This window comes from Triticum urartu, chromosome 6A, assembly GCF_056163025.1.
Source record: "Triticum urartu cultivar PI428250 chromosome 6A, HENAU_Tu73, whole genome shotgun sequence".
NCBI classification, from domain to species: Eukaryota; Viridiplantae; Streptophyta; class Magnoliopsida; order Poales; family Poaceae; genus Triticum; species Triticum urartu.
In genome coordinates, this window is record NC_141878.1 from 51,790,950 (window position 1) to 51,797,425 (window position 6,476).

Sequence of the window (6,476 nt, forward strand, 5' to 3'; positions counted from 1 at the left end):
TAATTACTGTGGAATTAAGCTGATGAGCCATACAATGAAGCTATCGGAGAGTCATCGAGCACCGCTTAAGAAGAATGACAAGTGTGACCAAAAATCAATTTGGTTTCATGCCTAGGAGGTTTCCTGGTACGACAACTTATGAAGAGATACAGGGAGCAAAAGAAGGACCTGCATATGGTGTTCATTGACTTGGAGAAGGCCTATGATAAGATACCGCGGAATGTCATGTGGTGGGGCTTGGAGAAACACAAAGTCCCAGCAAAGTACATTACCCTTATCAAGGACATGTATGATAATGTTGTGACAAGTGTTCGAACAAGTGATGGCGACACCGATGACTTCCCGATTAAGATAGGACTGCATCAAGGGTCGGCTTTGAGCCCTTATCTTTTTTCTTTGGTGATAGACGAGGTCACAAGAGATATACAAGGAGATATCCCATGGTGTATGCTCTTTGCGGGTGATGTGGTGCTAATTGACGATAGTCGGACAGGGGTCAATAGGAAGTTAGAGTTATGGAGACAAACCTTGGAATCAAAAGGTTTTAGGCTTAGTAAACTGAAACAGAGTACATGAGGTGCGGTCTCAGTACTACTAGGCACGAGTAGGTTAGTCTTGATGGGTAGGTAGTGCCTCAGAAGCACACCTTTCGATATCTGGGGTCAATCCTACAGAAGGATAGGGGTATTGATGAAGATGTGAACCATCGAATCAAAACCGGATGGATGAAGTGCCGCCAAGCGGCTGGCATTCTCTGTGACAAGAGAGTTCCACAAAAGTTAAAATGCAAGTTCGATAGGACGGCGGTTTGACCCGCAATGTTGTATGGCGCCGAGTGTTGGGCCGACTAAAAGGCGACATGCTCAACAGTTGGGGGTGGCGGAGATGCGCATGTTGAGATGGATGTGTGACCACACGAGGAAGGATCAAGTCTGGAATGATGATATACGAGATAGAGTTGGGGTAGCACCAATTGAAGAGAACCTTGTCCAACATCGTCTGAGATGGTTTGGGCATATTCAGCACAGGCCTCCAAAAGCTACAGTGCATGCGGACGGCTAAAGCATGCAGATAATGTCAAGAGAGGTCGGGGTAGACCGAATTTGACATGGGAGGCGTCCGTAAAGAGAGATCTGAAGGATTGAAGTATCATCAAAAAACTATCCATGGACAGGGGTGCGTGGAAGCTTGCTATCCATATGCCAGAACCATGAGTTGGTCGCGAGATCTTATGGGGTTCACCTCTAGCCTACCCCAACTTATTTGGGACTAAAGGCTTTGTTGTTGTTGTTTGTTATTTATTTGGTATGATTGTTGTTGATACTTTTCTTAAGAAAATCGGTCAAACTTTATGAGATTTGACTTTGGAAAAAAAATCTATACACACTATATTGTGGAACGGAGGGACCAGTTCTCACTTTGCCTTCAAATCTTCTATGTAATTCAGTTACAAACAGAGGGTGACAAACTACAATGTGAATATTACTATTTCAAAAATTATACTTGTAAGTGTTATGAATATGCAACTTGTATTCCCATGAGGCCATAGGCCAGTATATATACATGTACATGTGTTGGAAATATGCAAGAAATCCCTTATATAACGGGGTAAATACAAAAGACTACATGGCTATAGATATAGTACTCTAACACCCCCCCCCCCTCAAACTCATGGTGAATGAACAACACCGAGTTTGGAGAGATAGAAGTCATGTTGCGCTCTAGTCTGGGCCTTCGTAAATAAATCCGCCAACTATAACTCGGAAGGCACATACTGAAGAGCAATAACCTGATCCGGCACACCAGCGCACACATAAAAAGTATCAACACCAATATGCTTGGTGATCTTATGCTTCATCAAAGTCCTGAAGTAACCACTGTAACCAAGTCACCTCTGCCGTAAAAAGAGCCATAGCTCGCAACTTAGCCTCTGCACTCGAACAAGAAACCGCAATATGTTTCTTCGTCTTTTAGACAATAAGAAAGCCACCAAGAAAAACACAGCAAGCAGAAAGTGAACGGCGATATGAGGGATCACTAGCCCACGTAGCATCCGAATAGGCCTGAAGTTGTAAGGAACTGGAGCAAGGAAAAAAACAAACGGTGAGAGATCGTGCCCCGAAGATATCGAAGAACACAAAGGAGATGACTATAGTGAACCAAACTAGGAGCAGAAAAAACTAACTTAGAATATGGACCAGATAAGAGATATCCAGACGAGCGACAGCTAGATAGACAACACTACCAACAAGATGATGATAACGCGTCGGATCAGACAAGGTGTCACCATCAGTATCACGAAGGTGAACATTGAGCTTCATGGGAGTCTCAACAATGCGCTCATCAATAAGAGCAGCACGAGCAAGAAGATCCTGGATATACTTTTCCTGGGAAATAAAAAAGGCATTAGAGGTATAAGAGACTTTGATCCAAATAAAGTAGCGAAGAGAGCCAAGATCAGACATAAGAAACTGCTCACTAAGACGGGCCTTCACAAAGGCAATATACTCGGGGTCATCGCTAGTGATGATCATGTCATCGACATAGAGAAGAAGAATCCGACCATGAGTTGGAAGGTGGACAAACAACGCTAGATCATGAGCACTACTGAAAAACCAGCGACAATCACCACAGAGGCAAAATGCTCAAACCAGGCATGAGGGGCTTGCTTAAGGCCATAGAGGGAGCGACAAAGACGGCATACCATGCCATCAGGAACAGAACACCCAGGTGGGGGCTGCATGTACACCTCATGTAGCTCGCCATTGAGAAAGGCATTCTTAACATCACGCTGAGATATAGACTAGTGAAAAACAGAGGCCACAACAAGAAGTGTACGAATAGTGGTCATATGGGCCAAGAGAGCAAAAGTCTCATTGTAATTACAACCATGCCCCTATTGAAAGCCATGAGCCACAAGACGAGCTTTGTAACACTCAAGAGAATCATCGGAGTGAGTCTTAACCATGTAGAATGACCTAACAAATAGCTGGTAGACAAGGCAACAAAAGGCGGAGAGACTAGTGGTGGTAGAAGTGGAGGGGAGGTGAAGCCAGTAAAGCTCCCAGAGACCCTGAGAGTCATGGCGCCGGGGGCCAGCACCAAGACCAAAAAGGAGTTGCATAAGTCGAGGAACATGAGCAACATCAGGAACATGAAAAGATGAGGTGCTAAGAATGCCTCGACCATTAACCGGGAGGGAGGTACCATCAGCAGTAAGAACATGAAAAGGAGAATCGAGTGCACGAACAGGAGACAAGGTAGATGAATCATGAGTCATATGAAAAGATGCTCTGGTATCAAGAATCCATGGATATGTACCTGTTGAAGGTGGTCTCACAATGCCAAAAGTCAGTAGCAGAACCAGTAGAACCCATCGGTGAAGAACCAGAGGACACGACTAGTAGGCAACGAAGACGCATAATCCCCTGCTCAGTCAGGGGCTCAACTGAAGAGGTCAACGTAGTTGCACCCGACAAAGAAGAGTCGAAGGCAGTCAGCTGACTACTAAGTCGCACAATCTCATGCTCGGTGAAGTATATAGCTGAAGTGGTCGTCGCAGTAGCACAAGGACAGGAGTGGCCACCACCACCTGTGGAAGCCGCTAGATGTGGCGGTGTAGCATGACCGGTAGCGTCCGCAAAGGCCGGTGGATGAGACGAGGCTATGTGCAGACAAGCACCAAGCACCAAGGGAAGACGCGTGTGCGAAGCGCGGTCAATGGAGTTATATGCACCAGTGATACGTCCATTTTGCATCATGTTTTCTTACTGTTATTTATAATGTTTTTATCCATAATAATGCTTTTTGGAGTAATTCTAATGCCTTTTCCCTCATAATATGCAAGGTATATACAAAGAGGGAGAATTCTGGCAGCTGGAAATCTGGACTTAAAAAAGGTTCGTCAGGCTAACTATTCTGCACAACTCCAAATGAGCTGAAACTTCACGGAGATTTTTTTGGAATATATAGAAATTACTGGAGCAAATAACTACCAGAGGGGGCCACCAGGTGGGCACAACCCACCTAGGCGCACCAGGGCCCCCAGGTGGGTTGTGGCCTCCTTGGCCTACCTCTGGTGCCCATCTTCTGGTATATAGGTCGTTTTGACCTAGAAAAATTAAGGGAAGGACTTTCGGGACAAAGCGCCGCCGCCTCGAGGCCGCCGGGGGAACTTCCCTCACGGAGGGGGAAATCATCGTCATCATCATCACCAATAACTCTCCTATCTTAGGGACGGCAATCTCCATCAACATCTTCAACAAGACCATCTCCTCTCAAACCCTAGTTCATATCTCTTGTGTCCAATCTTGTTATCAAAACTATAGATTGGTTCTTGTGGATAATTACTAGTGTTGATTACATCTTGTAATTGATTACTATATGGTTTATTTGGTGAAAGATTATATGTTCAGATCCAATATGCTATTTAATACCTCTCAGATCATGAGCATGTTTATCATTTATGAGTAGTTACCTTTGTTTTTGAGGTCACGTGAGAAATCATGTTGCAAGTAATCATATGAACTTGATATGTGTTCGATATTTTAATAGTATGTATGTTGTGATTCCCCTAGTGGTGTCATGTTAACGTCGACTACGTAACACTTCATCATATTTAGGCCTAAGGGAATGCATTATGGAGTAGCAATTAGATGGTGGGTTGCGAGAGTGACAGAAACTTAAACCCAGTTTATGCACTATTCCGTAAGGAGCCGATTGGATCCAAAAGTTTAATGATATAGTTAGAATTTATTCTTAATACTTTTTCCGTAGTTGCGGATGCTTGCGGGGGGGTTAATCATAAGTAGAGGTTTGTTCAAGTAAGAAAATCACCTAAGCACCGATCGCCCACATATTAAATTATCAAAGTAACGAACACAAATCGAACCAACATGATGAAAGTGACTAGATGAAATCCCCGTGTACCCTCAAGAACGTTTTGTTTATCATAAGAGACCGTTTTGGCCTGTCATTTGCCTCAAAAAGATTGGATTACCTTGCTGCACTTTTGTTACTACTATTGTTAGTTGCTTGTTACATAGTATCTTACTATCAAACTACTGCGCTACTTACAATTCAGCACTTGTAGACATTACCTTGCTGAAACACTTGTCATTTCCTTATACTTTTCGTTGGGTTCGACACTCTTACTTATCAAAAAGAGTTACGATTGATTCTCTGTACTTATAGGTTGTCAACCAGCACAACCAGTGAAAGTCACGAGAGGTGTCAGGGAAAAGCGACATTCACCGATGAAAGTCGCAAGAGGAGTTGGTGTAGAGAGACAATCATCATGTGCGGAGGTCGTCGTTGGACATGTAGGAGGGACCAACACAGCCTACGAAAGACGTCGAAGGGGGCGACGTCATAGACGAACAAGCATCAAGCACCGAGAAATAGCGCATGTTGCGAGACGGTAGTGAAGAAAACACCGTCAGGAGTCAGCGAGCAGCGAGGGACATGCGGGCCCGATGAAAACATCTCTCCTTTTTTGCGACGAGGTCAGGAGAGATGCGGCAAAGACCTATAGCGGCGGCGCGAGCAGTAGCAGCAGTTTTCAGGAGACCCGCATGATCTGGTGAGCACGTGGCTTGACTCGCAATCAAGAGCCCACAGGGCTGAACCTGCAGCGCAGCGTGCCAACCAGTACACCTGCTGGACGGGCGCATGTAGCGTGCAGAATTCACAAGCAGATCAGCGAACGGAGGATGACCAACGGACGGAGTAGCACGCGAACCACGTCTAGGAGGTAGCCACGAAGGATTGGGGCGGGGCAGGAGTCGCGCGGTGCACGGGATTGGAGCACGTCAGGCTAGAGCACGGCGATGAGAAGTCGCGTGGATGCCGGCAACCAGCGGTGAGACGTCACAGGTAGAGAGGGCAGTCGGCAAAGAGACAATGAAGAAAGGATCAAGCACGAGTTGCAGCATGCGAAAAAGAAAAACCCAAAGCTTCAATATCATGTTCGAAATATGCAACTTGTATTCACATAAGGCCATGGGCCAATATATATACATAGGTGTAGGAAATATGGCTATAGATATAGGTGTAGGAAATATGTAGGAAATATGTATAGATGTAGGAAATATGTATAGGTGTTTTCAGGAGACCCGCATTGTATAAGGGGTTTCCTACATGTTTCCTACATCTACACCTATAGTCTTGTCAGGAGACCCACATGTATAGGTGTAGGAAATATGTAGGAAACCCCTTATACAATGGGGTAAATATAAAAGACTATATGGCTATAGATATAGTACTCTAACAGTAAGATTTAATGTTCGCATGTTTTCAATCTCAAATATTTAGTAGATGAGAATCCCGAGATCAACCTTGGGTTGGACTCATCATCATTGGTGCATGTGCAACGATTTCTTCTTGAAGGCGTAGCCAAGGAGTTTTGTATTTTTTGTTTTGAGTTTGTCTTTTATCATAGTGTTAGTAGTTGTCTGGTGGAGTTATTGTCGCGAGGC

The 6,476-nt window shown here is 44.7% G+C and overlaps 1 pseudogene; it reads right to left on the reverse strand.

Annotated features, from left to right (window-relative positions):
• Positions 1-2,180: 2,180 nt before the first annotated feature.
• LOC147963845 (uncharacterized) lies at positions 2,181-3,761 on the reverse strand (annotated as a pseudogene).
• Positions 3,762-6,476: the final 2,715 nt, after the last annotated feature.